General features: G+C 68.0%; 21 non-coding genes across 21 annotated transcripts; all 21 read right to left on the reverse strand.

Moving 5' to 3' along the window:
* Positions 1-917: 917 nt before the first annotated feature.
* Positions 918-990, reverse strand: TRNAK-UUU (transfer RNA lysine (anticodon UUU)). The gene has a single exon. It is a non-coding gene; the product is annotated as a tRNA-Lys (tRNA).
* Positions 991-2,105: 1,115 nt separating this feature from the next.
* TRNAK-UUU (transfer RNA lysine (anticodon UUU)) lies at positions 2,106-2,178 on the reverse strand. Its single transcript has one exon. It is a non-coding gene; the product is annotated as a tRNA-Lys (tRNA).
* Positions 2,179-3,275: 1,097 nt separating this feature from the next.
* TRNAK-UUU (transfer RNA lysine (anticodon UUU)) lies at positions 3,276-3,348 on the reverse strand. Its single transcript has one exon. It is a non-coding gene; the product is annotated as a tRNA-Lys (tRNA).
* A 1,116-nt stretch (positions 3,349-4,464) lies between these two features.
* On the reverse strand, positions 4,465-4,537 carry TRNAK-UUU (transfer RNA lysine (anticodon UUU)). Its single transcript has one exon. It is a non-coding gene; the product is annotated as a tRNA-Lys (tRNA).
* Positions 4,538-5,657: 1,120 nt separating this feature from the next.
* TRNAK-UUU (transfer RNA lysine (anticodon UUU)) lies at positions 5,658-5,730 on the reverse strand. The gene has a single exon. It is a non-coding gene; the product is annotated as a tRNA-Lys (tRNA).
* A 1,120-nt stretch (positions 5,731-6,850) lies between these two features.
* Positions 6,851-6,923, reverse strand: TRNAK-UUU (transfer RNA lysine (anticodon UUU)). The gene has a single exon. It is a non-coding gene; the product is annotated as a tRNA-Lys (tRNA).
* Positions 6,924-8,051: 1,128 nt separating this feature from the next.
* Positions 8,052-8,124, reverse strand: TRNAK-UUU (transfer RNA lysine (anticodon UUU)). Its single transcript has one exon. It is a non-coding gene; the product is annotated as a tRNA-Lys (tRNA).
* Positions 8,125-9,252: 1,128 nt separating this feature from the next.
* On the reverse strand, positions 9,253-9,325 carry TRNAK-UUU (transfer RNA lysine (anticodon UUU)). Its single transcript has one exon. It is a non-coding gene; the product is annotated as a tRNA-Lys (tRNA).
* A 1,120-nt stretch (positions 9,326-10,445) lies between these two features.
* On the reverse strand, positions 10,446-10,518 carry TRNAK-UUU (transfer RNA lysine (anticodon UUU)). Its single transcript has one exon. It is a non-coding gene; the product is annotated as a tRNA-Lys (tRNA).
* A 1,115-nt stretch (positions 10,519-11,633) lies between these two features.
* On the reverse strand, positions 11,634-11,706 carry TRNAK-UUU (transfer RNA lysine (anticodon UUU)). Its single transcript has one exon. It is a non-coding gene; the product is annotated as a tRNA-Lys (tRNA).
* A 1,133-nt stretch (positions 11,707-12,839) lies between these two features.
* Positions 12,840-12,912, reverse strand: TRNAK-UUU (transfer RNA lysine (anticodon UUU)). Its single transcript has one exon. It is a non-coding gene; the product is annotated as a tRNA-Lys (tRNA).
* A 1,133-nt stretch (positions 12,913-14,045) lies between these two features.
* On the reverse strand, positions 14,046-14,118 carry TRNAK-UUU (transfer RNA lysine (anticodon UUU)). The gene has a single exon. It is a non-coding gene; the product is annotated as a tRNA-Lys (tRNA).
* A 1,120-nt stretch (positions 14,119-15,238) lies between these two features.
* TRNAK-UUU (transfer RNA lysine (anticodon UUU)) lies at positions 15,239-15,311 on the reverse strand. The gene has a single exon. It is a non-coding gene; the product is annotated as a tRNA-Lys (tRNA).
* Positions 15,312-16,444: 1,133 nt separating this feature from the next.
* Positions 16,445-16,517, reverse strand: TRNAK-UUU (transfer RNA lysine (anticodon UUU)). The gene has a single exon. It is a non-coding gene; the product is annotated as a tRNA-Lys (tRNA).
* Positions 16,518-17,637: 1,120 nt separating this feature from the next.
* Positions 17,638-17,710, reverse strand: TRNAK-UUU (transfer RNA lysine (anticodon UUU)). Its single transcript has one exon. It is a non-coding gene; the product is annotated as a tRNA-Lys (tRNA).
* Positions 17,711-18,830: 1,120 nt separating this feature from the next.
* Positions 18,831-18,903, reverse strand: TRNAK-UUU (transfer RNA lysine (anticodon UUU)). The gene has a single exon. It is a non-coding gene; the product is annotated as a tRNA-Lys (tRNA).
* Positions 18,904-20,018: 1,115 nt separating this feature from the next.
* On the reverse strand, positions 20,019-20,091 carry TRNAK-UUU (transfer RNA lysine (anticodon UUU)). The gene has a single exon. It is a non-coding gene; the product is annotated as a tRNA-Lys (tRNA).
* A 1,120-nt stretch (positions 20,092-21,211) lies between these two features.
* Positions 21,212-21,284, reverse strand: TRNAK-UUU (transfer RNA lysine (anticodon UUU)). Its single transcript has one exon. It is a non-coding gene; the product is annotated as a tRNA-Lys (tRNA).
* A 1,120-nt stretch (positions 21,285-22,404) lies between these two features.
* On the reverse strand, positions 22,405-22,477 carry TRNAK-UUU (transfer RNA lysine (anticodon UUU)). Its single transcript has one exon. It is a non-coding gene; the product is annotated as a tRNA-Lys (tRNA).
* Positions 22,478-23,587: 1,110 nt separating this feature from the next.
* On the reverse strand, positions 23,588-23,660 carry TRNAK-UUU (transfer RNA lysine (anticodon UUU)). Its single transcript has one exon. It is a non-coding gene; the product is annotated as a tRNA-Lys (tRNA).
* A 1,115-nt stretch (positions 23,661-24,775) lies between these two features.
* On the reverse strand, positions 24,776-24,848 carry TRNAK-UUU (transfer RNA lysine (anticodon UUU)). Its single transcript has one exon. It is a non-coding gene; the product is annotated as a tRNA-Lys (tRNA).
* Between the last annotated feature and the right edge of the window lie 866 nt (positions 24,849-25,714).

A 25,714-nucleotide genomic window follows, 5' to 3' on the forward strand; every position in this document is an offset into this window, starting at 1 on the left:
AAGACCGAGAGGCTGCCGCGCCTTCTCGGCCTTGCCTCCCTGTTACCGCCTGCCTCTGAGGCACCCGCGGGCCTAGCCCTGACAGAGACCGCAGAGCGAGCCACCCCCGGCTGCCGCGCTTCTCGCAGACGCTCCCCGCCTCCTCCAGCCCATGGCCGTCGTCCCCGCTTCCCAGAAGCGAGGCCGGGGGAGCTCCTTTGCCCGTGCCACGCTCCCGGCTCCTGCGCTGGCGCTCGGAGCCGAGCTGGGGCGGGCGCTCCCTTTGGCTGCTCCCCCGGGAGAGAGGGCCAAAGGGGCGATTTGGACGGCACGCTTTCTGCGCTTCCGGCCCGTGTCGCTTCTGGAGGGAAATGCCCCCCCTATTCCCTTGACCCGCGTACGTTGAAAACGGAAAAGGAAGCCACCAGGACACAGCGCTAAGTCCAAGTCGAGGCCGAGGGGCCTAAAGCGGCCGTGGGAGCGCAGGGACGCTTCACGTGGGTCAGGTCCCAAGCGGCACCTGGGGAACAAAGCTGTGGCAGCGGACGCGTGTCCTCGACGGAGCCAAAGCAGGCGAGATCCGTAGGACGGAGGGAGCGCCCTTCTGGCTCCCACGAGAGGAAGCCAAGGGGGCGGGGCGGGGCGGCCGCCCGTTGGTCCCGAGGGCTCGGAGCCAGAGGTGCCCTTTTGGCCTCCCTCTGCTTTGTCTGCACCCCGGCGTCGGCTCGATAGACGGAGCCGCGCGACGGGGCCCTGGTGGAGGCCCGGAGGCCTTTTTTTCCTGCAGAAGGAGAGGCCAGCGGGGAAGTTGCCTGTGGAGCGGCAGGCAGGAAACGGCCCCGGGGGAGGAAAGGCCAGGTAGTGAAGAGGGAAAAGGAAGACTCCCTGGAGGAAGAGAGACACGGGAGAGCCCCAGGGAGGGGCGTAGGGCCCTTTCTCGCCTGACCAGGGACTTGAACCCTGGGCCCTCAGATTAAAAGTCTGATGCTCTACCGACTGAGCTAGCCAGGCTCACGGAGAAAGGGCCCCCGTTGGGGTCTCTAGAGACACTGGGCAGGAAAAGGCGACCGGTAGGCAGGACTCCACAGCCCTCCGGCTCCCAGAAGCCCCCGGGCTCAGGCCAGGCCTTCCCCGAGTAACCCACCGTCCCCTTGTCATGCCACGCTGGGCAGCTTTGGCAGCCCGGCTCAGCTGTCCCGGCGGAAGGGCGCCGGAAGACCGAGAGGCTGCCGCGCCTTCTCGGCCTTGCCTCCCTGTTACCGCCTGCCTCTGAGGCACCCGCGGGCCTAGCCCTGACAGAGACCGCAGAGCGAGCCACCCCCGGCTGCCGCGCTTCTCGCAGACGCTCCCCGCCTCCTCCAGCCCATGGCCGTCGTCCCCGCTTCCCAGAAGCGAGGCCGGGGGAGCTCCTTTGCCCGTGCCACGCTCCCGGCTCCTGCGCTGGCGCTCGGAGCCGAGCTGGGGCGGGCGCTCCCTTTGGCTGCTCCCCCGGGAGAGAGGGCCAAAGGGGCGATTTGGACGGCACGCTTTCTGCGCTTCCGGCCCGTGTCGCTTCTGGAGGGAAATGCCCCCCCTATTCCCTTGACCCGCGTACGTTGAAAACGGAAAAGGAAGCCACCAGGACACAGCGCTAAGTCCAAGTCGAGGCCGAGGGGCCTAAAGCGGCCGTGGGAGCGCAGGGACGCTTCACGTGGGTCAGGTCCCAAGCGGCACCTGGGGAACAAAGCTGTGGCAGCGGACGCGTGTCCTCGACGGAGCCAAAGCAGGCGAGATCCGTAGGACGGAGGGAGCGCCCTTCTGGCTCCCACGAGAGGAAGCCAAGGGGGCGGGGCGGCCGCCCGTTGGTCCCGAGGGCTCGGAGCCAGAGGTGCCCCTTTGGCCTCCCTCTGCTTTGTCTGCACCCCGGCGTCGGCTCGATAGACGGAGCCGCGCGACGGGGCCCTGGTGGAGGCCCGGAGGCCTTTTTTTCCTGCAGAAGGGGAGGCCAGCGGGGAAGTTGCCTGTGGAGCGGCAGGCAGGAAACGGCCCCGGGGGAGGAAAGGCCAGGTAGTGAAGAGGGAAAAGGAAGACTCCCTGGAGGAAGAGAGACACGGGAGAGCCCCAGGGAGGGGCGTAGGGCCCTTTCTCGCCTGACCAGGGACTTGAACCCTGGGCCCTCAGATTAAAAGTCTGATGCTCTACCGACTGAGCTAGCCAGGCTCACGGAGAAGGGGCCCCCGTTGGGGTCTCTAGAGACACTGGGCAGGAAAAGGCGACCGGTAGGCAGGACTCCACAGCCCTCCGGCTCCCAGAAGCCCGCGGGCTCAGGCCAGGCCTTCCCCGAGTAACCCACCGTCCCCTTGTCATGCCACGCTGGGCAGCTTTGGCAGCCCGGCTCAGCTGTCCCGGCGGAAGGGCGCCGGAAGACCGAGAGGCTGCCGCGCCTTCTCGGCCTTGCCTCCCTGTTACCGCCTGCCTCTGAGGCACCCGCGGGCCTAGCCCTGACAGAGACCGCAGAGCGAGCCACCCCCGGCTGCCGCGCTTCTCGCAGACGCTCCCCGCCTCCTCCAGCCCATGGCCGTCGTCCCCGCTTCCCAGAAGCGAGGCCGGGGGAGCTCCTTTGCCCGTGCCACGCTCCCGGCTCCTGCGCTGGCGCTCGGAGCCGAGCTGGGGCGGGCGCTCCCTTTGGCTGCTCCCCCGGGAGAGAGGGCCAAAGGGGCGATTTGGACGGCACGCTTTCTGCGCTTCCGGCCCGTGTCGCTTCTGGAGGGAAATGCCCCCCCTATTCCCTTGACCCGCGTACGTTGAAAACGGAAAAGGAAGCCACCAGGACACAGCGCTAAGTCCAAGTCGAGGCCGAGGGAGCGCAGGGACGCTTCACGTGGGTCAGGTCCCAAGCGGCACCTGGGGAACAAAGCTGTGGCAGCGGACGCGTGTCCTCGACGGAGCCAAAGCAGGCGAGATCCGTAGGACGGAGGGAGCGCCCTTCTGGCTCCCACGAGAGGAAGCCAAGGGGGCGGGGCGGCCGCCCGTTGGTCCCGAGGGCTCGGAGCCAGAGGTGCCCTTTTGGCCTCCCTCTGCTTTGTCTGCACCCCGGCGTCGGCTCGATAGACGGAGCCGCGCGACGGGGCCCTGGTGGAGGCCCGGAGGCCTTTTTTTCCTGCAGAAGGAGAGGCCAGCGGGGAAGTTGCCTGTGGAGCGGCAGGCAGGAAACGGCCCCGGGGGAGGAAAGGCCAGGTAGTGAAGAGGGAAAAGGAAGACTCCCTGGAGGAAGAGAGACACGGGAGAGCCCCAGGGAGGGGCGTAGGGCCCTTTCTCGCCTGACCAGGGACTTGAACCCTGGGCCCTCAGATTAAAAGTCTGATGCTCTACCGACTGAGCTAGCCAGGCTCACGGAGAAAAGGCCCCCGTTGGGGTCTCTAGAGACACTGGGCAGGAAAAGGCGACCGGTAGGCAGGACTCCACAGCCCTCCGGCTCCCAGAAGCCCCCGGGCTCAGGCCAGGCCTTCCCCGAGTAACCCACCGTCCCCTTGTCATGCCACGCTGGGCAGCTTTGGCAGCCCGGCTCAGCTGTCCCGGCGGAAGGGCGCCGGAAGACCGAGAGGCTGCCGCGCCTTCTCGGCCTTGCCTCCCTGTTACCGCCTGCCTCTGAGGCACCCGCGGGCCTAGCCCTGACAGAGACCGCAGAGCGAGCCACCCCCGGCTGCCGCGCTTCTCGCAGACGCTCCCCGCCTCCTCCAGCCCATGGCCGTCGTCCCCGCTTCCCAGAAGCGAGGCCGGGGGAGCTCCTTTGCCCGTGCCACGCTCCCGGCTCCTGCGCTGGCGCTCGGAGCCGAGCTGGGGCGGGCGCTCCCTTTGGCTGCTCCCCCGGGAGAGAGGGCCAAAGGGGCGATTTGGACGGCACGCTTTCTGCGCTTCCGGCCCGTGTCGCTTCTGGAGGGAAATGCCCCCCCCTATTCCCTTGACCCGCGTACGTTGAAAACGGAAAAGGAAGCCACCAGGACACAGCGCTAAGTCCAAGTCGAGGCCGAGGGGCCTAAAGCGGCCGTGGGAGCGCAGGGACGCTTCACGTGGGTCAGGTCCCAAGCGGCACCTGGGGAACAAAGCTGTGGCAGCGGACGCGTGTCCTCGACGGAGCCAAAGCAGGCGAGATCCGTAGGACGGAGGGAGCGCCCTTCTGGCTCCCACGAGAGGAAGCCAAGGGGGCGGGGCGGCCGCCCGTTGGTCCCGAGGGCTCGGAGCCAGAGGTGCCCCTTTGGCCTCCCTCTGCTTTGTCTGCACCCCGGCGTCGGCTCGATAGACGGAGCCGCGCGACGGGGCCCTGGTGGAGGCCCGGAGGCCTTTTTTTCCTGCAGAAGGGGAGGCCAGCGGGGAAGTTGCCTGTGGAGCGGCAGGCAGGAAACGGCCCCGGGGGAGGAAAGGCCAGGTAGTGAAGAGGGAAAAGGAAGACTCCCTGGAGGAAGAGAGACACGGGAGAGCCCCAGGGAGGGGCGTAGGGCCCTTTCTCGCCTGACCAGGGACTTGAACCCTGGGCCCTCAGATTAAAAGTCTGATGCTCTACCGACTGAGCTAGCCAGGCTCACGGAGAAGGGGCCCCCGTTGGGGTCTCTAGAGACACTGGGCAGGAAAAGGCGACCGGTAGGCAGGACTCCACAGCCCTCCGGCTCCCAGAAGCCCCCGGGCTCAGGCCAGGCCTTCCCCGAGTAACCCACCGTCCCCTTGTCATGCCACGCTGGGCAGCTTTGGCAGCCCGGCTCAGCTGTCCCGGCGGAAGGGCGCCGGAAGACCGAGAGGCTGCCGCGCCTTCTCGGCCTTGCCTCCCTGTTACCGCCTGCCTCTGAGGCACCCGCGGGCCTAGCCCTGACAGAGACCGCAGAGCGAGCCACCCCCGGCTGCCGCGCTTCTCGCAGACGCTCCCCGCCTCCTCCAGCCCATGGCCGTCGTCCCCGCTTCCCAGAAGCGAGGCCGGGGGAGCTCCTTTGCCCGTGCCACGCTCCCGGCTCCTGCGCTGGCGCTCGGAGCCGAGCTGGGGCGGGCGCTCCCTTTGGCTGCTCCCCCGGGAGAGAGGGCCAAAGGGGCGATTTGGACGGCACGCTTTCTGCGCTTCCGGCCCGTGTCGCTTCTGGAGGGAAATGCCCCCCCTATTCCCTTGACCCGCGTACGTTGAAAACGGAAAAGGAAGCCACCAGGACACAGCGCTAAGTCCAAGTCGAGGCCGAGGGGCCTAAAGCGGCCGTGGGAGCGCAGGGACGCTTCACGTGGGTCAGGTCCCAAGCGGCACCTGGGGAACAAAGCTGTGGCAGCGGACGCGTGTCCTCGACGGAGCCAAAGCAGGCGAGATCCGTAGGACGGAGGGAGCGCCCTTCTGGCTCCCACGAGAGGAAGCCAAGGGGGCGGGGCGGGGCGGCCGCCCGTTGGTCCCGAGGGCTCGGAGCCAGAGGTGCCCTTTTGGCCTCCCTCTGCTTTGTCTGCACCCCGGCGTCGGCTCGATAGACGGAGCCGCGCGACGGGGCCCTGGTGGAGGCCCGGAGGCCTTTTTTTCCTGCAGAAGGGGAGGCCAGCGGGGAAGTTGCCTGTGGAGCGGCAGGCAGGAAACGGCCCCGGGGGAGGAAAGGCCAGGTAGTGAAGAGGGAAAAGGAAGACTCCCTGGAGGGAGAGAGACACGGGAGAGCCCCAGGGAGGGGCGTAGGGCCCTTTCTCGCCTGACCAGGGACTTGAACCCTGGGCCCTCAGATTAAAAGTCTGATGCTCTACCGACTGAGCTAGCCAGGCTCACGGAGAAGGGGCCCCCGTTGGGGTCTCTAGAGACACTGGGCAGGAAAAGGCGACCGGTAGGCAGGACTCCACAGCCCTCCGGCTCCCAGAAGCCCGCGGGCTCAGGCCAGGCCTTCCCCGAGTAACCCACCGTCCCCTTGTCATGCCACGCTGGGCAGCTTTGGCAGCCCGGCTCAGCTGTCCCGGCGGAAGGGCGCCGGAAGACCGAGAGGCTGCCGCGCCTTCTCGGCCTTGCCTCCCTGTTACCGCCTGCCTCTGAGGCACCCGCGGGCCTAGCCCTGACAGAGACCGCAGAGCGAGCCACCCCCGGCTGCCGCGCTTCTCGCAGACGCTCCCCGCCTCCTCCAGCCCATGGCCGTCGTCCCCGCTTCCCAGAAGCGAGGCCGGGGGAGCTCCTTTGCCCGTGCCACGCTCCCGGCTCCTGCGCTGGCGCTCGGAGCCGAGCTGGGGCGGGCGCTCCCTTTGGCTGCTCCCCCGGGAGAGAGGGCCAAAGGGGCGATTTGGACGGCACGCTTTCTGCGCTTCCGGCCCGTGTCGCTTCTGGAGGGAAATGCCCCCCCTATTCCCTTGACCCGCGTACGTTGAAAACGGAAAAGGAAGCCACCAGGACACAGCGCTAAGTCCAAGTCGAGGCCGAGGGGCCTAAAGCGGCCGTGGGAGCGCAGGGACGCTTCACGTGGGTCAGGTCCCAAGCGGCACCTGGGGAACAAAGCTGTGGCAGCGGACGCGTGTCCTCGACGGAGCCAAAGCAGGCGAGATCCGTAGGACGGAGGGAGCGCCCTTCTGGCTCCCACGAGAGGAAGCCAAGGGGGCGGGGCGGGGCGGCCGCCCGTTGGTCCCGAGGGCTCGGAGCCAGAGGTGCCCCTTTGGCCTCCCTCTGCTTTGTCTGCACCCCGGCGTCGGCTCGATAGACGGAGCCGCGCGACGGGGCCCTGGTGGAGGCCCGGAGGCCTTTTTTTCCTGCAGAAGGAGAGGCCAGCGGGGAAGTTGCCTGTGGAGCGGCAGGCAGGAAACGGCCCCGGGGGAGGAAAGGCCAGGTAGTGAAGAGGGAAAAGGAAGACTCCCTGGAGGAAGAGAGACACGGGAGAGCCCCAGGGAGGGGCGTAGGGCCCTTTCTTGCCTGACCAGGGACTTGAACCCTGGGCCCTCAGATTAAAAGTCTGATGCTCTACCGACTGAGCTAGCCAGGCTCACGGAGAAAGGGCCCCCGTTGGGGTCTCTAGAGACACTGGGCAGGAAAAGGTGACCGGTAGGCAGGACTCCACAGCCCTCCGGCTCCCAGAAGCCCCCGGGCTCAGGCCAGGCCTTCCCCGAGTAACCCACCGTCCCCTTGTCATGCCACGCTGGGCAGCTTTGGCAGCCCGGCTCAGCTGTCCCGGCGGAAGGGCGCCGGAAGACCGAGAGGCTGCCGCGCCTTCTCGGCCTTGCCTCCCTGTTACCGCCTGCCTCTGAGGCACCCGCGGGCCTAGCCCTGACAGAGACCGCAGAGCGAGCCACCCCCGGCTGCCGCGCTTCTCGCAGACGCTCCCCGCCTCCTCCAGCCCATGGCCGTCGTCCCCGCTTCCCAGAAGCGAGGCCGGGGGAGCTCCTTTGCCCGTGCCACGCTCCCGGCTCCTGCGCTGGCGCTCGGAGCCGAGCTGGGGCGGGCGCTCCCTTTGGCTGCTCCCCCGGGAGAGGGGGCCAAAGGGGCGATTTGGACGGCACGCTTTCTGCGCTTCCGGCCCGTGTCGCTTCTGGAGGGAAATGCCCCCCCTATTCCCTTGACCCGCGTACGTTGAAAACGGAAAAGGAAGCCACCAGGACACAGCGCTAAGTCCAAGTCGAGGCCGAGGGGCCTAAAGCGGCCGTGGGAGCGCAGGGACGCTTCACGTGGGTCAGGTCCCAAGCGGCACCTGGGGAACAAAGCTGTGGCAGCGGACGCGTGTCCTCGACGGAGCCAAAGCAGGCGAGATCCGTAGGACGGAGGGAGCGCCCTTCTGGCTCCCACGAGAGGAAGCCAAGGGGGCGGGGCGGCCGCCCGTTGGTCCCGAGGACTCGGAGCCAGAGGTGCCCTTTTGGCCTCCCTCTGCTTTGTCTGCACCCCGGCGTCGGCTCGATAGACGGAGCCGCGCGACGGGGCCCTGGTGGAGGCCCGGAGGCCTTTTTTTCCTGCAGAAGGGGAGGCCAGCGGGGAAGTTGCCTGTGGAGCGGCAGGCAGGAAACGGCCCCGGGGGAGGAAAGGCCAGGTAGTGAAGAGGGAAAAGGAAGACTCCCTGGAGGAAGAGAGACACGGGAGAGCCCCGCAGAAGAGCCCCGGGGAGGGGCGTAGGGCCCTTTCTCGCCTGACCAGGGACTTGAACCCTGGGCCCTCAGATTAAAAGTCTGATGCTCTACCGACTGAGCTAGCCAGGCTCACGGAGAAGGGGCCCCCGTTGGGGTCTCTAGAGACACTGGGCAGGAAAAGGCGACCGGTAGGCAGGACTCCACAGCCCTCCGGCTCCCAGAAGCCCGCGGGCTCAGGCCAGGCCTTCCCCGAGTAACCCACCGTCCCCTTGTCATGCCACGCTGGGCAGCTTTGGCAGCCCGGCTCAGCTGTCCCGGCGGAAGGGCGCCGGAAGACCGAGAGGCTGCCGCGCCTTCTCGGCCTTGCCTCCCTGTTACCGCCTGCCTCTGAGGCACCCGCGGGCCTAGCCCTGACAGAGACCGCAGAGCGAGCCACCCCCGGCTGCCGCGCTTCTCGCAGACGCTCCCCGCCTCCTCCAGCCCATGGCCGTCGTCCCCGCTTCCCAGAAGCGAGGCCGGGGGAGCTCCTTTGCCCGTGCCACGCTCCCGGCTCCTGCGCTGGCGCTCGGAGCCGAGCTGGGGCGGGCGCTCCCTTTGGCTGCTCCCCCGGGAGAGAGGGCCAAAGGGGCGATTTGGACGGCACGCTTTCTGCGCTTCCGGCCCGTGTCGCTTCTGGAGGGAAATGCCCCCCCTATTCCCTTGACCCGCGTACGTTGAAAACGGAAAAGGAAGCCACCAGGACACAGCGCTAAGTCCAAGTCGAGGCCGAGGGGCCTAAAGCGGCCGTGGGAGCGCAGGGACGCTTCACGTGGGTCAGGTCCCAAGCGGCACCTGGGGAACAAAGCTGTGGCAGCGGACGCGTGTCCTCGACGGAGCCAAAGCAGGCGAGATCCGTAGGACGGAGGGAGCGCCCTTCTGGCTCCCACGAGAGGAAGCCAAGGGGGCGGGGCGGCCGCCCGTTGGTCCCGAGGGCTCGGAGCCAGAGGTGCCCTTTTGGCCTCCCTCTGCTTTGTCTGCACCCCGGCGTCGGCTCGATAGACGGAGCCGCGCGACGGGGCCCTGGTGGAGGCCCGGAGGCCTTTTTTTCCTGCAGAAGGGGAGGCCAGCGGGGAAGTTGCCTGTGGAGCGGCAGGCAGGAAACGGCCCCGGGGGAGGAAAGGCCAGGTAGTGAAGAGGGAAAAGGAAGACTCCCTGGAGGAAGAGAGACACGGGAGAGCCCCGCAGAAGAGCCCCGGGGAGGGGCGTAGGGCCCTTTCTCGCCTGACCAGGGACTTGAACCCTGGGCCCTCAGATTAAAAGTCTGATGCTCTACCGACTGAGCTAGCCAGGCTCACGGAGAAGGGGCCCCCGTTGGGGTCTCTAGAGACACTGGGCAGGAAAAGGCGACCGGTAGGCAGGACTCCACAGCCCTCCGGCTCCCAGAAGCCCGCGGGCTCAGGCCAGGCCTTCCCCGAGTAACCCACCGTCCCCTTGTCATGCCACGCTGGGCAGCTTTGGCAGCCCGGCTCAGCTGTCCCGGCGGAAGGGCGCCGGAAGACCGAGAGGCTGCCGCGCCTTCTCGGCCTTGCCTCCCTGTTACCGCCTGCCTCTGAGGCACCCGCGGGCCTAGCCCTGACAGAGACCGCAGAGCGAGCCACCCCCGGCTGCCGCGCTTCTCGCAGACGCTCCCCGCCTCCTCCAGCCCATGGCCGTCGTCCCCGCTTCCCAGAAGCGAGGCCGGGGGAGCTCCTTTGCCCGTGCCACGCTCCCGGCTCCTGCGCTGGCGCTCGGAGCCGAGCTGGGGCGGGCGCTCCCTTTGGCTGCTCCCCCGGGAGAGAGGGCCAAAGGGGCGATTTGGACGGCACGCTTTCTGCGCTTCCGGCCCGTGTCGCTTCTGGAGGGAAATGCCCCCCCTATTCCCTTGACCCGCGTACGTTGAAAACGGAAAAGGAAGCCACCAGGACACAGCGCTAAGTCCAAGTCGAGGCCGAGGGGCCTAAAGCGGCCGTGGGAGCGCAGGGACGCTTCACGTGGGTCAGGTCCCAAGCGGCACCTGGGGAACAAAGCTGTGGCAGCGGACGCGTGTCCTCGACGGAGCCAAAGCAGGCGAGATCCGTAGGACGGAGGGAGCGCCCTTCTGGCTCCCACGAGAGGAAGCCAAGGGGGCGGGGCGGGGCGGCCGCCCGTTGGTCCCGAGGGCTCGGAGCCAGAGGTGCCCTTTTGGCCTCCCTCTGCTTTGTCTGCACCCCGGCGTCGGCTCGATAGACGGAGCCGCGCGACGGGGCCCTGGTGGAGGCCCGGAGGCCTTTTTTTCCTGCAGAAGGGGAGGCCAGCGGGGAAGTTGCCTGTGGAGCGGCAGGCAGGAAACGGCCCCGGGGGAGGAAAGGCCAGGTAGTGAAGAGGGAAAAGGAAGACTCCCTGGAGGAAGAGAGACACGGGAGAGCCCCGGGGAGGGGCGTAGGGCCCTTTCTCGCCTGACCAGGGACTTGAACCCTGGGCCCTCAGATTAAAAGTCTGATGCTCTACCAACTGAGCTAGCCAGGCGCACGGAGAAGGGGCCCCCGTTGGGGTCTCTAGAGACACTGGGCAGGAAAAGGCGACCGGTAGGCAGGACTCCACAGCCCTCCGGCTCCCAGAAGCCCGCGGGCTCAGGCCAGGCCTTCCCCGAGTAACCCACCGTCCCCTTGTCATGCCACGCTGGGCAGCTTTGGCAGCCCGGCTCAGCTGTCCCGGCGGAAGGGCGCCGGAAGACCGAGAGGCTGCCGCGCCTTCTCGGCCTTGCCTCCCTGTTACCGCCTGCCTCTGAGGCACCCGCGGGCCTAGCCCTGACAGAGACCGCAGAGCGAGCCACCCCCGGCTGCCGCGCTTCTCGCAGACGCTCCCCGCCTCCTCCAGCCCATGGCCGTCGTCCCCGCTTCCCAGAAGCGAGGCCGGGGGAGCTCCTTTGCCCGTGCCACGCTCCCGGCTCCTGCGCTGGCGCTCGGAGCCGAGCTGGGGCGGGCGCTCCCTTTGGCTGCTCCCCCGGGAGAGAGGGCCAAAGGGGCGATTTGGACGGCACGCTTTCTGCGCTTCCGGCCCGTGTCGCTTCTGGAGGGAAATGCCCCCCCTATTCCCTTGACCCGCGTACGTTGAAAACGGAAAAGGAAGCCACCAGGACACAGCGCTAAGTCCAAGTCGAGGCCGAGGGGCCTAAAGCGGCCGTGGGAGCGCAGGGACGCTTCACGTGGGTCAGGTCCCAAGCGGCACCTGGGGAACAAAGCTGTGGCAGCGGACGCGTGTCCTCGACGGAGCCAAAGCAGGCGAGATCCGTAGGACGGAGGGAGCGCCCTTCTGGCTCCCACGAGAGGAAGCCAAGGGGGCGGGGCGGCCGCCCGTTGGTCCCGAGGGCTCGGAGCCAGAGGTGCCCTTTTGGCCTCCCTCTGCTTTGTCTGCACCCCGGCGTCGGCTCGATAGACGGAGCCGCGCGACGGGGCCCTGGTGGAGGCCCGGAGGCCTTTTTTTCCTGCAGAAGGGGAGGCCAGCGGGGAAGTTGCCTGTGGAGCGGCAGGCAGGAAATGGCCCCGGGGGAGGAAAGGCCAGGTAGTGAAGAGGGAAAAGGAAGACTCCCTGGAGGAAGAGAGACACGGGAGAGCCCCAGGGAGGGGCGTAGGGCCCTTTCTCGCCTGACCAGGGACTTGAACCCTGGGCCCTCAGATTAAAAGTCTGATGCTCTACCGACTGAGCTAGCCAGGCTCACGGAGAAGGGGCCCCCGTTGGGGTCTCTAGAGACACTGGGCAGGAAAAGGCGACCGGTAGGCAGGACTCCACAGCCCTCCGGCTCCCAGAAGCCCCCGGGCTCAGGCCAGGCCTTCCCCGAGTAACCCACCGTCCCCTTGTCATGCCACGCTGGGCAGCTTTGGCAGCCCGGCTCAGCTGTCCCGGCGGAAGGGCGCCGGAAGACCGAGAGGCTGCCGCGCCTTCTCGGCCTTGCCTCCCTGTTACCGCCTGCCTCTGAGGCACCCGCGGGCCTAGCCCTGACAGAGACCGCAGAGCGAGCCACCCCCGGCTGCCGCGCTTCTCGCAGACGCTCCCCGCCTCCTCCAGCCCATGGCCGTCGTCCCCGCTTCCCAGAAGCGAGGCCGGGGGAGCTCCTTTGCCCGTGCCACGCTCCCGGCTCCTGCGCTGGCGCTCGGAGCCGAGCTGGGGCGGGCGCTCCCTTTGGCTGCTCCCCCGGGAGAGAGGGCCAAAGGGGCGATTTGGACGGCACGCTTTCTGCGCTTCCGGCCCGTGTCGCTTCTGGAGGGAAATGCCCCCCCTATTCCCTTGACCCGCGTACGTTGAAAACGGAAAAGGAAGCCACCAGGACACAGCGCTAAGTCCAAGTCGAGGCCGAGGGGCCTAAAGCGGCCGTGGGAGCGCAGGGACGCTTCACGTGGGTCAGGTCCCAAGCGGCACCTGGGGAACAAAGCTGTGGCAGCGGACGCGTGTCCTCGACGGAGCCAAAGCAGGCGAGATCCGTAGGACGGAGGGAGCGCCCTTCTGGCTCCCACGAGAGGAAGCCAAGGGGGCGGGGCGGGGCGGCCGCCCGTTGGTCCCGAGGGCTCGGAGCCAGAGGTGCCCTTTTGGCCTCCCTCTGCTTTGTCTGCACCCCGGCGTCGGCTCGATAGACGGAGCCGCGCGACGGGGCCCTGGTGGAGGCCCGGAGGCCTTTTTTTCCTGCAGAAGGGGAGGCCAGCGGGGAAGTTGCCTGTGGAGCGGCAGGCAGGAAACGGCCCCGGGGGAGGAAAGGCCAGGTAGTGAAGAGGGAAAAGGAAGACTCCCTGGAGGGAGAGAGACACGGGAGAGCCCCGCAGAAGAGCCCCGGGGAGGGGCGTAGGGCCCTTTCTCGCCTGACCAGGGACTTGAACCCTGGGCCCTCAGATTAAAAGTCTGATGCTCTACCGACTGAGCTAGCCAGGCTCACGGAGAAGGGGCCCCCGTTGGGGTCTCTAGAGACACTGGGCAGGAAAAGGCGACCGGTAGGCAGGACTCCACAGCCCTCCGGCTCCCAGAAGCCCGCGGGCTCAGGCCAGGCCTTCCCCGAGTAACCCACCGTCCCCTTGTCATGCCACGCTGGGCAGCTTTGGCAGCCCGGCTCAGCTGTCCCGGCGGAAGGGCGCCGGAAGACCGAGAGGCTGCCGCGCCTTCTCGGCCTTGCCTCCCTGTTACCGCCTGCCTCTGAGGCACCCGCGGGCCTAGCCCTGACAGAGACCGCAGAGCGAGCCACCCCCGGCTGCCGCGCTTCTCGCAGACGCTCCCCGCCTCCTCCAGCCCATGGCCGTCGTCCCCGCTTCCCAGAAGCGAGGCCGGGGGAGCTCCTTTGCCCGTGCCACGCTCCCGGCTCCTGCGCTGGCGCTCGGAGCCGAGCTGGGGCGGGCGCTCCCTTTGGCTGCTCCCCCGGGAGAGAGGGCCAAAGGGGCGATTTGGACGGCACGCTTTCTGCGCTTCCGGCCCGTGTCGCTTCTGGAGGGAAATGCCCCCCCTATTCCCTTGACCCGCGTACGTTGAAAACGGAAAAGGAAGCCACCAGGACACAGCGCTAAGTCCAAGTCGAGGCCGAGGGGCCTAAAGCGGCCGTGGGAGCGCAGGGACGCTTCACGTGGGTCAGGTCCCAAGCGGCACCTGGGGAACAAAGCTGTGGCAGCGGACGCGTGTCCTCGACGGAGCCAAAGCAGGCGAGATCCGTAGGACGGAGGGAGCGCCCTTCTGGCTCCCACGAGAGGAAGCCAAGGGGGCGGGGCGGGGCGGCCGCCCGTTGGTCCCGAGGGCTCGGAGCCAGAGGTGCCCTTTTGGCCTCCCTCTGCTTTGTCTGCACCCCGGCGTCGGCTCGATAGACGGAGCCGCGCGACGGGGCCCTGGTGGAGGCCCGGAGGCCTTTTTTTCCTGCAGAAGGGGAGGCCAGCGGGGAAGTTGCCTGTGGAGCGGCAGGCAGGAAACGGCCCCGGGGGAGGAAAGGCCAGGTAGTGAAGAGGGAAAAGGAAGACTCCCTGGAGGGAGAGAGACACGGGAGAGCCCCGCAGAAGAGCCCCGGGGAGGGGCGTAGGGCCCTTTCTCGCCTGACCAGGGACTTGAACCCTGGGCCCTCAGATTAAAAGTCTGATGCTCTACCGACTGAGCTAGCCAGGCTCACGGAGAAGGGGCCCCCGTTGGGGTCTCTAGAGACACTGGGCAGGAAAAGGCGACCGGTAGGCAGGACTCCACAGCCCTCCGGCTCCCAGAAGCCCGCGGGCTCAGGCCAGGCCTTCCCCGAGTAACCCACCGTCCCCTTGTCATGCCACGCTGGGCAGCTTTGGCAGCCCGGCTCAGCTGTCCCGGCGGAAGGGCGCCGGAAGACCGAGAGGCTGCCGCGCCTTCTCGGCCTTGCCTCCCTGTTACCGCCTGCCTCTGAGGCACCCGCGGGCCTAGCCCTGACAGAGACCGCAGAGCGAGCCACCCCCGGCTGCCGCGCTTCTCGCAGACGCTCCCCGCCTCCTCCAGCCCATGGCCGTCGTCCCCGCTTCCCAGAAGCGAGGCCGGGGGAGCTCCTTTGCCCGTGCCACGCTCCCGGCTCCTGCGCTGGCGCTCGGAGCCGAGCTGGGGCGGGCGCTCCCTTTGGCTGCTCCCCCGGGAGAGAGGGCCAAAGGGGCGATTTGGACGGCACGCTTTCTGCGCTTCCGGCCCGTGTCGCTTCTGGAGGGAAATGCCCCCCCTATTCCCTTGACCCGCGTACGTTGAAAACGGAAAAGGAAGCCACCAGGACACAGCGCTAAGTCCAAGTCGAGGCCGAGGGGCCTAAAGCGGCCGTGGGAGCGCAGGGACGCTTCACGTGGGTCAGGTCCCAAGCGGCACCTGGGGAACAAAGCTGTGGCAGCGGACGCGTGTCCTCGACGGAGCCAAAGCAGGCGAGATCCGTAGGACGGAGGGAGCGCCCTTCTGGCTCCCACGAGAGGAAGCCAAGGGGGCGGGGCGGGGCGGCCGCCCGTTGGTCCCGAGGGCTCGGAGCCAGAGGTGCCCTTTTGGCCTCCCTCTGCTTTGTCTGCACCCCGGCGTCGGCTCGATAGACGGAGCCGCGCGACGGGGCCCTGGTGGAGGCCCGGAGGCCTTTTTTTCCTGCAGAAGGGGAGGCCAGCGGGGAAGTTGCCTGTGGAGCGGCAGGCAGGAAACGGCCCCGGGGGAGGAAAGGCCAGGTAGTGAAGAGGGAAAAGGAAGACTCCCTGGAGGAAGAGAGACACGGGAGAGCCCCGGGGAGGGGCGTAGGGCCCTTTCTCGCCTGACCAGGGACTTGAACCCTGGGCCCTCAGATTAAAAGTCTGATGCTCTACCGACTGAGCTAGCCAGGCTCACGGAGAAGGGGCCCCCGTTGGGGTCTCTAGAGACACTGGGCAGGAAAAGGCGACCGGTAGGCAGGACTCCACAGCCCTCCGGCTCCCAGAAGCCCGCGGGCTCAGGCCAGGCCTTCCCCGAGTAACCCACCGTCCCCTTGTCATGCCACGCTGGGCAGCTTTGGCAGCCCGGCTCAGCTGTCCCGGCGGAAGGGCGCCGGAAGACCGAGAGGCTGCCGCGCCTTCTCGGCCTTGCCTCCCTGTTACCGCCTGCCTCTGAGGCACCCGCGGGCCTAGCCCTGACAGAGACCGCAGAGCGAGCCACCCCCGGCTGCCGCGCTTCTCGCAGACGCTCCCCGCCTCCTCCAGCCCATGGCCGTCGTCCCCGCTTCCCAGAAGCGAGGCCGGGGGAGCTCCTTTGCCCGTGCCACGCTCCCGGCTCCTGCGCTGGCGCTCGGAGCCGAGCTGGGGCGGGCGCTCCCTTTGGCTGCTCCCCCGGGAGAGAGGGCCAAAGGGGCGATTTGGACGGCACGCTTTCTGCGCTTCCGGCCCGTGTCGCTTCTGGAGGGAAATGCCCCCCCTATTCCCTTGACCCGCGTACGTTGAAAACGGAAAAGGAAGCCACCAGGACACAGCGCTAAGTCCAAGTCGAGGCCGAGGGGCCTAAAGCGGCCGTGGGAGCGCAGGGACGCTTCACGTGGGTCAGGTCCCAAGCGGCACCTGGGGAACAAAGCTGTGGCAGCGGACGCGTGTCCTCGACGGAGCCAAAGCAGGCGAGATCCGTAGGACGGAGGGAGCGCCCTTCTGGCTCCCACGAGAGGAAGCCAAGGGGGCGGGGCGGGGCGGCCGCCCGTTGGTCCCGAGGGCTCGGAGCCAGAGGTGCCCTTTTGGCCTCCCTCTGCTTTGTCTGCACCCCGGCGTCGGCTCGATAGACGGAGCCGCGCGACGGGGCCCTGGTGGAGGCCCGGAGGCCTTTTTTTCCTGCAGAAGGGGAGGCCAGCGGGGAAGTTGCCTGTGGAGCGGCAGGCAGGAAACGGCCCCGGGGGAGGAAAGGCCAGGTAGTGAAGAGGGAAAAGGAAGACTCCCTGGAGGGAGAGAGACACGGGAGAGCCCCGCAGAAGAGCCCCGGGGAGGGGCGTAGGGCCCTTTCTCGCCTGACCAGGGACTTGAACCCTGGGCCCTCAGATTAAAAGTCTGATGCTCTACCGACTGAGCTAGCCAGGCTCACGGAGAAGGGGCCCCCGTTGGGGTCTCTAGAGACACTGGGCAGGAAAAGGCGACCGGTAGGCAGGACTCCACAGCCCTCCGGCTCCCAGAAGCCCGCGGGCTCAGGCCAGGCCTTCCCCGAGTAACCCACCGTCCCCTTGTCATGCCACGCTGGGCAGCTTTGGCAGCCCGGCTCAGCTGTCCCGGCGGAAGGGCGCCGGAAGACCGAGAGGCTGCCGCGCCTTCTCGGCCTTGCCTCCCTGTTACCGCCTGCCTCTGAGGCACCCGCGGGCCTAGCCCTGACAGAGACCGCAGAGCGAGCCACCCCCGGCTGCCGCGCTTCTCGCAGACGCTCCCCGCCTCCTCCAGCCCATGGCCGTCGTCCCCGCTTCCCAGAAGCGAGGCCGGGGGAGCTCCTTTGCCCGTGCCACGCTCCCGGCTCCTGCGCTGGCGCTCGGAGCCGAGCTGGGGCGGGCGCTCCCTTTGGCTGCTCCCCCGGGAGAGAGGGCCAAAGGGGCGATTTGGACGGCACGCTTTCTGCGCTTCCGGCCCGTGTCGCTTCTGGAGGGAAATGCCCCCCCTATTCCCTTGACCCGCGTACGTTGAAAACGGAAAAGGAAGCCACCAGGACACAGCGCTAAGTCCAAGTCGAGGCCGAGGGGCCTAAAGCGGCCGTGGGAGCGCAGGGACGCTTCACGTGGGTCAGGTCCCAAGCGGCACCTGGGGAACAAAGCTGTGGCAGCGGACGCGTGTCCTCGACGGAGCCAAAGCAGGCGAGATCCGTAGGACGGAGGGAGCGCCCTTCTGGCTCCCACGAGAGGAAGCCAAGGGGGCGGGGCGGGGCGGCCGCCCGTTGGTCCCGAGGGCTCGGAGCCAGAGGTGCCCTTTTGGCCTCCCTCTGCTTTGTCTGCACCCCGGCGTCGGCTCGATAGACGGAGCCGCGCGACGGGGCCCTGGTGGAGGCCCGGAGGCCTTTTTTTCCTGCAGAAGGGGAGGCCAGCGGGGAAGTTGCCTGTGGAGCGGCAGGCAGGAAACGGCCCCGGGGGAGGAAAGGCCAGGTAGTGAAGAGGGAAAAGGAAGACTCCCTGGAGGAAGAGAGACACGGGAGAGCCCCGGGGAGGGGCGTAGGGCCCTTTCTCGCCTGACCAGGGACTTGAACCCTGGGCCCTCAGATTAAAAGTCTGATGCTCTACCGACTGAGCTAGCCAGGCTCACGGAGAAGGGGCCCCCGTTGGGGTCTCTAGAGACACTGGGCAGGAAAAGGCGACCGGTAGGCAGGACTCCACAGCCCTCCGGCTCCCAGAAGCCCGCGGGCTCAGGCCAGGCCTTCCCCGAGTAACCCACCGTCCCCTTGTCATGCCACGCTGGGCAGCTTTGGCAGCCCGGCTCAGCTGTCCCGGCGGAAGGGCGCCGGAAGACCGAGAGGCTGCCGCGCCTTCTCGGCCTTGCCTCCCTGTTACCGCCTGCCTCTGAGGCACCCGCGGGCCTAGCCCTGACAGAGACCGCAGAGCGAGCCACCCCCGGCTGCCGCGCTTCTCGCAGACGCTCCCCGCCTCCTCCAGCCCATGGCCGTCGTCCCCGCTTCCCAGAAGCGAGGCCGGGGGAGCTCCTTTGCCCGTGCCACGCTCCCGGCTCCTGCGCTGGCGCTCGGAGCCGAGCTGGGGCGGGCGCTCCCTTTGGCTGCTCCCCCGGGAGAGAGGGCCAAAGGGGCGATTTGGACGGCACGCTTTCTGCGCTTCCGGCCCGTGTCGCTTCTGGAGGGAAATGCCCCCCCTATTCCCTTGACCCGCGTACGTTGAAAACGGAAAAGGAAGCCACCAGGACACAGCGCTAAGTCCAAGTCGAGGCCGAGGGGCCTAAAGCGGCCGTGGGAGCGCAGGGACGCTTCACGTGGGTCAGGTCCCAAGCGGCACCTGGGGAACAAAGCTGTGGCAGCGGACGCGTGTCCTCGACGGAGCCAAAGCAGGCGAGATCCGTAGGACGGAGGGAGCGCCCTTCTGGCTCCCACGAGAGGAAGCCAAGGGGGCGGGGCGGGGCGGCCGCCCGTTGGTCCCGAGGGCTCGGAGCCAGAGGTGCCCTTTTGGCCTCCCTCTGCTTTGTCTGCACCCCGGCGTCGGCTCGATAGACGGAGCCGCGCGACGGGGCCCTGGTGGAGGCCCGGAGGCCTTTTTTTCCTGCAGAAGGGGAGGCCAGCGGGGAAGTTGCCTGTGGAGCGGCAGGCAGGAAACGGCCCCGGGGGAGGAAAGGCCAGGTAGTGAAGAGGGAAAAGGAAGACTCCCTGGAGGAAGAGAGACACGGGAGAGCCCCAGGGAGGGGCGTAGGGCCCTTTCTCGCCTGACCAGGGACTTGAACCCTGGGCCCTCAGATTAAAAGTCTGATGCTCTACCAACTGAGCTAGCCAGGCGCACGGAGAAGGGGCCCCCGTTGGGGTCTCTAGAGACACTGGGCAGGAAAAGGCGACCGGTAGGCAGGACTCCACAGCCCTCCGGCTCCCAGAAGCCCGCGGGCTCAGGCCAGGCCTTCCCCGAGTAACCCACCGTCCCCTTGTCATGCCACGCTGGGCAGCTTTGGCAGCCCGGCTCAGCTGTCCCGGCGGAAGGGCGCCGGAAGACCGAGAGGCTGCCGCGCCTTCTCGGCCTTGCCTCCCTGTTACCGCCTGCCTCTGAGGCACCCGCGGGCCTAGCCCTGACAGAGACCGCAGAGCGAGCCACCCCCGGCTGCCGCGCTTCTCGCAGACGCTCCCCGCCTCCTCCAGCCCATGGCCGTCGTCCCCGCTTCCCAGAAGCGAGGCCGGGGGAGCTCCTTTGCCCGTGCCACGCTCCCGGCTCCTGCGCTGGCGCTCGGAGCCGAGCTGGGGCGGGCGCTCCCTTTGGCTGCTCCCCCGGGAGAGAGGGCCAAAGGGGCGATTTGGACGGCACGCTTTCTGCGCTTCCGGCCCGTGTCGCTTCTGGAGGGAAATGCCCCCCCTATTCCCTTGACCCGCGTACGTTGAAAACGGAAAAGGAAGCCACCAGGACACAGCGCTAAGTCCAAGTCGAGGCCGAGGGGCCTAAAGTGGCCGTGGGAGCGCAGGGACGCTTCACGTGGGTCAGGTCCCAAGCGGCACCTGGGGAACAAAGCTGTGGCAGCGGACGCGTGTCCTCGACGGAGCCAAAGCAGGCGAGATCCGTAGGACGGAGGGAGCGCCCTTCTGGCTCCCACGAGAGGAAGCCAAGGGGGCGGGGCGGCCGCCCGTTGGTCCCGAGGGCTCGGAGCCAGAGGTGCCCTTTTGGCCTCCCTCTGCTTTGTCTGCACCCCGGCGTCGGCTCGATAGACGGAGCCGCGCGACGGGGCCCTGGTGGAGGCCCGGAGGCCTTTTTTTCCTGCAGAAGGGGAGGCCAGCGGGGAAGTTGCCTGTGGAGCGGCAGGCAGGAAACGGCCCCGGGGGAGGAAAGGCCAGGTAGTGAAGAGGGAAAAGGAAGACTCCCTGGAGGAAGAGAGACACGGGAGAGCCCCAGGGAGGGGCGTAGGGCCCTTTCTCGCCTGACCAGGGACTTGAACCCTGGGCCCTCAGATTAAAAGTCTGATGCTCTACCGACTGAGCTAGCCAGGCTCACGGAGAAGGGGCCCCCGTTGGGGTCTCTAGAGACACTGGGCAGGAAAAGGCGACCGGTAGGCAGGACTCCACAGCCCTCCGGCTCCCAGAAGCCCGCGGGCTCAGGCCAGGCCTTCCCCGAGTAACCCACCGTCCCCTTGTCATGCCACGCTGGGCAGCTTTGGCAGCCCGGCTCAGCTGTCCCGGCGGAAGGGCGCCGGAAGACCGAGAGGCTGCCGCGCCTTCTCGGCCTTGCCTCCCTGTTACCGCCTGCCTCTGAGGCACCCGCGGGCCTAGCCCTGACAGAGACCGCAGAGCGAGCCACCCCCGGCTGCCGCGCTTCTCGCAGACGCTCCCCGCCTCCTCCAGCCCATGGCCGTCGTCCCCGCTTCCCAGAAGCGAGGCCGGGGGAGCTCCTTTGCCCGTGCCACGCTCCCGGCTCCTGCGCTGGCGCTCGGAGCCGAGCTGGGGCGGGCGCTCCCTTTGGCTGCTCCCCCGGGAGAGAGGGCCAAAGGGGCGATTTGGACGGCACGCTTTCTGCGCTTCCGGCCCGTGTCGCTTCTGGAGGGAAATGCCCCCCCTATTCCCTTGACCCGCGTACGTTGAAAACGGAAAAGGAAGCCACCAGGACACAGCGCTAAGTCCAAGTCGAGGCCGAGGGGCCTAAAGCGGCCGTGGGAGCGCAGGGACGCTTCACGTGGGTCAGGTCCCAAGCGGCACCTGGGGAACAAAGCTGTGGCAGCGGACGCGTGTCCTCGACGGAGCCAAAGCAGGCGAGATCCGTAGGACGGAGGGAGCGCCCTTCTGGCTCCCACGAGAGGAAGCCAAGGGGGCGGGGCGGGGCGGCCGCCCGTTGGTCCCGAGGGCTCGGAGCCAGAGGTGCCCTTTTGGCCTCCCTCTGCTTTGTCTGCACCCCGGCGTCGGCTCGATAGACGGAGCCGCGCGACGGGGCCCTGGTGGAGGCCCGGAGGCCTTTTTTTCCTGCAGAAGGGGAGGCCAGCGGGGAAGTTGCCTGTGGAGCGGCAGGCAGGAAACGGCCCCGGGGGAGGAAAGGCCAGGTAGTGAAGAGGGAAAAGGAAGACTCCCTGGAGGGAGAGAGACACGGGAGAGCCCCAGGGAGGGGCGTAGGGCCCTTTCTCGCCTGACCAGGGACTTGAACCCTGGGCCCTCAGATTAAAAGTCTGATGCTCTACCGACTGAGCTAGCCAGGCTCACGGAGAAGGGGCCCCCGTTGGGGTCTCTAGAGACACTGGGCAGGAAAAGGCGACCGGTAGGCAGGACTCCACAGCCCTCCGGCTCCCAGAAGCCCGCGGGCTCAGGCCAGGCCTTCCCCGAGTAACCCACCGTCCCCTTGTCATGCCACGCTGGGCAGCTTTGGCAGCCCGGCTCAGCTGTCCCGGCGGAAGGGCGCCGGAAGACCGAGAGGCTGCCGCGCCTTCTCGGCCTTGCCTCCCTGTTACCGCCTGCCTCTGAGGCACCCGCGGGCCTAGCCCTGACAGAGACCGCAGAGCGAGCCACCCCCGGCTGCCGCGCTTCTCGCAGACGCTCCCCGCCTCCTCCAGCCCATGGCCGTCGTCCCCGCTTCCCAGAAGCGAGGCCGGGGGAGCTCCTTTGCCCGTGCCACGCTCCCGGCTCCTGCGCTGGCGCTCGGAGCCGAGCTGGGGCGGGCGCTCCCTTTGGCTGCTCCCCCGGGAGAGAGGGCCAAAGGGGCGATTTGGACGGCACGCTTTCTGCGCTTCCGGCCCGTGTCGCTTCTGGAGGGAAATGCCCCCCCTATTCCCTTGACCCGCGTACGTTGAAAACGGAAAAGGAAGCCACCAGGACACAGCGCTAAGTCCAAGTCGAGGCCGAGGGGCCTAAAGCGGCCGTGGGAGCGCAGGGACGCTTCACGTGGGTCAGGTCCCAAGCGGCACCTGGGGAACAAAGCTGTGGCAGCGGACGCGTGTCCTCGACGGAGCCAAAGCAGGCGAGATCCGTAGGACGGAGGGAGCGCCCTTCTGGCTCCCACGAGAGGAAGCCAAGGGGGCGGGGCGGGGCGGCCGCCCGTTGGTCCCGAGGGCTCGGAGCCAGAGGTGCCCTTTTGGCCTCCCTCTGCTTTGTCTGCACCCCGGCGTCGGCTCGATAGACGGAGCCGCGCGACGGGGCCCTGGTGGAGGCCCGGAGGCCTTTTTTTCCTGCAGAAGGGGAGGCCAGCGGGGAAGTTGCCTGTGGAGCGGCAGGCAGGAAACGGCCCCGGGGGAGGAAAGGCCAGGTAGTGAAGAGGGAAAAGGAAGACTCCCTGGAGGAAGAGAGACACGGGAGAGCCCCGGGGAGGGGCGTAGGGCCCTTTCTTGCCTGACCAGGGACTTGAACCCTGGGCCCTCAGATTAAAAGTCTGATGCTCTACCGACTGAGCTAGCCAGGCTCACGGAGAAGGGGCCCCCGTTGGGGTCTCTAGAGACACTGGGCAGGAAAAGGCGACCGGTAGGCAGGACTCCACAGCCCTCCGGCTCCCAGAAACCCCCGGGCTCAGGCCAGGCCTTCCCCGAGTAACCCACCGTCCCCTTGTCATGCCACGCTGGGCAGCTTTGGCAGCCCGGCTCAGCTGTCCCGGCGGAAGGGCGCCGGAAGACCGAGAGGCTGCCGCGCCTTCTCGGCCTTGCCTCCCTGTTACCGCCTGCCTCTGAGGCACCCGCGGGCCTAGCCCTGACAGAGACCGCAGAGCGAGCCACCCCCGGCTGCCGCGCTTCTCGCAGACGCTCCCCGCCTCCTCCAGCCCATGGCCGTCGTCCCCGCTTCCCAGAAGCGAGGCCGGGGGAGCTCCTTTGCCCGTGCCACGCTCCCGGCTCCTGCGCTGGCGCTCGGAGCCGAGCTGGGGCGGGCGCTCCCTTTGGCTGCTCCCCCGGGAGAGAGGGCCAAAGGGGCGATTTGGACGGCACGCTTTCTGCGCTTCCGGCCCGTGTCGCTTCTGGAGGGAAATGCCCCCCCTATTCCCTTGACCCGCGTACGTTGAAAACGGAAAAGGAAGCCACCAGGACACAGCGCTAAGTCCAAGTCGAGGCCGAGGGAGCGCAGGGACGCTTCACGTGGGTCAGGTCCCAAGCGGCACCTGGGGAACAAAGCTGTGGCAGCGGACGCGTGTCCTCGACGGAGCCAAAGCAGGCGAGATCCGTAGGACGGAGGGAGCGCCCTTCTGGCTCCCACGAGAGGAAGCCAAGGGGGCGGGGCGGCCGCCCGTTGGTCCCGAGGGCTCGGAGCCAGAGGTGCCCCTTTGGCCTCCCTCTGCTTTGTCTGCACCCCGGCGTCGGCTCGATAGACGGAGCCGCGCGACGGGGCCCTGGTGGAGGCCCGGAGGCCTTTTTTTCCTGCAGAAGGGGAGGCCAGCGGGGAAGTTGCCTGTGGAGCGGCAGGCAGGAAACGGCCCCGGGGGAGGAAAGGCCAGGTAGTGAAGAGGGAAAAGGAAGACTCCCTGGAGGAAGAGAGACACGGGAGAGCCCCGCAGAAGAGCCCCAGGGAGGGGCGTAGGGCCCTTTCTCGCCTGACCAGGGACTTGAACCCTGGGCCCTCAGATTAAAAGTCTGATGCTCTACCAACTGAGCTAGCCAGGCTCACGGAGAAGGGGCCCCCGTTGGGGTCTCTAGAGACACTGGGCAGGAAAAGGCGACCGGTAGGCAGGACTCCACAGCCCTCCGGCTCCCAGAAGCCCGCGGGCTCAGGCCAGGCCTTCCCCGAGTAACCCACCGTCCCCTTGTCATGCCACGCTGGGCAGCTTTGGCAGCCCGGCTCAGCTGTCCCGGCGGAAGGGCGCCGGAAGACCGAGAGGCTGCCGCGCCTTCTCGGCCTTGCCTCCCTGTTACCGCCTGCCTCTGAGGCACCCGCGGGCCTAGCCCTGACAGAGACCGCAGAGCGAGCCACCCCCGGCTGCCGCGCTTCTCGCAGACGCTCCCCGCCTCCTCCAGCCCATGGCCGTCGTCCCCGCTTCCCAGAAGCGAGGCCGGGGGAGCTCCTTTGCCCGTGCCACGCTCCCGGCTCCTGCGCTGGCGCTCGGAGCCGAGCTGGGGCGGGCGCTCCCTTTGGCTGCTCCCCCGGGAGAGAGGGCCAAAGGGGCGATTTGGACGGCACGCTTTCTGCGCTTCCGGCCCGTGTCGCTTCTGGAGGGAAATGCCCCCCCTATTCCCTTGACCCGCGTACGTTGAAAACGGAAAAGGAAGCCACCAGGACACAGCGCTAAGTCCAAGTCGAGGCCGAGGGGCCTAAAGCGGCCGTGGGAGCGCAGGGACGCTTCACGTGGGTCAGGTCCCAAGCGGCACCTGGGGAACAAAGCTGTGGCAGCGGACGCGTGTCCTCGACGGAGCCAAAGCAGGCGAGATCCGTAGGACGGAGGGAGCGCCCTTCTGGCTCCCACGAGAGGAAGCCAAGGGGGCGGGGCGGCCGCCCGTTGGTCCCGAGGGCTCGGAGCCAGAGGTGCCCTTTTGGCCTCCCTCTGCTTTGTCTGCACCCCGGCGTCGGCTCGATAGACGGAGCCGCGCGACGGGGCCCTGGTGGAGGCCCGGAGGCCTTTTTTTCCTGCAGAAGGGGAGGCCAGCGGGGAAGTTGCCTGTGGAGCGGCAGGCAGGAAACGGCCCCGGGGGAGGAAAGGCCAGGTAGTGAAGAGGGAAAAGGAAGACTCCCTGGAGGAAGAGAGACACGGGAGAGCCCCAGGGAGGGGCGTAGGGCCCTTTCTCGCCTGACCAGGGACTTGAACCCTGGGCCCTCAGATTAAAAGTCTGATGCTCTACCGACTGAGCTAGCCAGGCTCACGGAGAAGGGGCCCCCGTTGGGGTCTCTAGAGACACTGGGCAGGAAAAGGCGACCGGTAGGCAGGACTCCACAGCCCTCCGGCTCCCAGAAGCCCGCGGGCTCAGGCCAGGCCTTCCCCGAGTAACCCACCGTCCCCTTGTCATGCCACGCTGGGCAGCTTTGGCAGCCCGGCTCAGCTGTCCCGGCGGAAGGGCGCCGGAAGACCGAGAGGCTGCCGCGCCTTCTCGGCCTTGCCTCCCTGTTACCGCCTGCCTCTGAGGCACCCGCGGGCCTAGCCCTGACAGAGACCGCAGAGCGAGCCACCCCCGGCTGCCGCGCTTCTCGCAGACGCTCCCCGCCTCCTCCAGCCCATGGCCGTCGTCCCCGCTTCCCAGAAGCGAGGCCGGGGGAGCTCCTTTGCCCGTGCCACGCTCCCGGCTCCTGCGCTGGCGCTCGGAGCCGAGCTGGGGCGGGCGCTCCCTTTGGCTGCTCCCCCGGGAGAGAGGGCCAAAGGGGCGATTTGGACGGCACGCTTTCTGCGCTTCCGGCCCGTGTCGCTTCTGGAGGGAAATGCCCCCCCTATTCCCTTGACCCGCGTACGTTGAAAACGGAAAAGGAAGCCACCAGGACACAGCGCTAAGTCCAAGTCGAGGCCGAGGGGCCTAAAGCGGCCGTGGGAGCGCAGGGACGCTTCACGTGGGTCAGGTCCCAAGCGGCACCTGGGGAACAAAGCTGTGGCAGCGGACGCGTGTCCTCGACGGAGCCAAAGCAGGCGAGATCCGTAGGACGGAGGGAGCGCCCTTCTGGCTCCCACGAGAGGAAGCCAAGGGGGCGGGGCGGCCGCCCGTTGGTCCCGAGGGCTCGGAGCCAGAGGTGCCCTTTT

The sequence above is a fragment of the Pelodiscus sinensis genome, chromosome 24 (assembly GCF_049634645.1).
Source record: "Pelodiscus sinensis isolate JC-2024 chromosome 24, ASM4963464v1, whole genome shotgun sequence".
NCBI classification, from domain to species: domain Eukaryota; kingdom Metazoa; phylum Chordata; order Testudines; family Trionychidae; genus Pelodiscus; species Pelodiscus sinensis.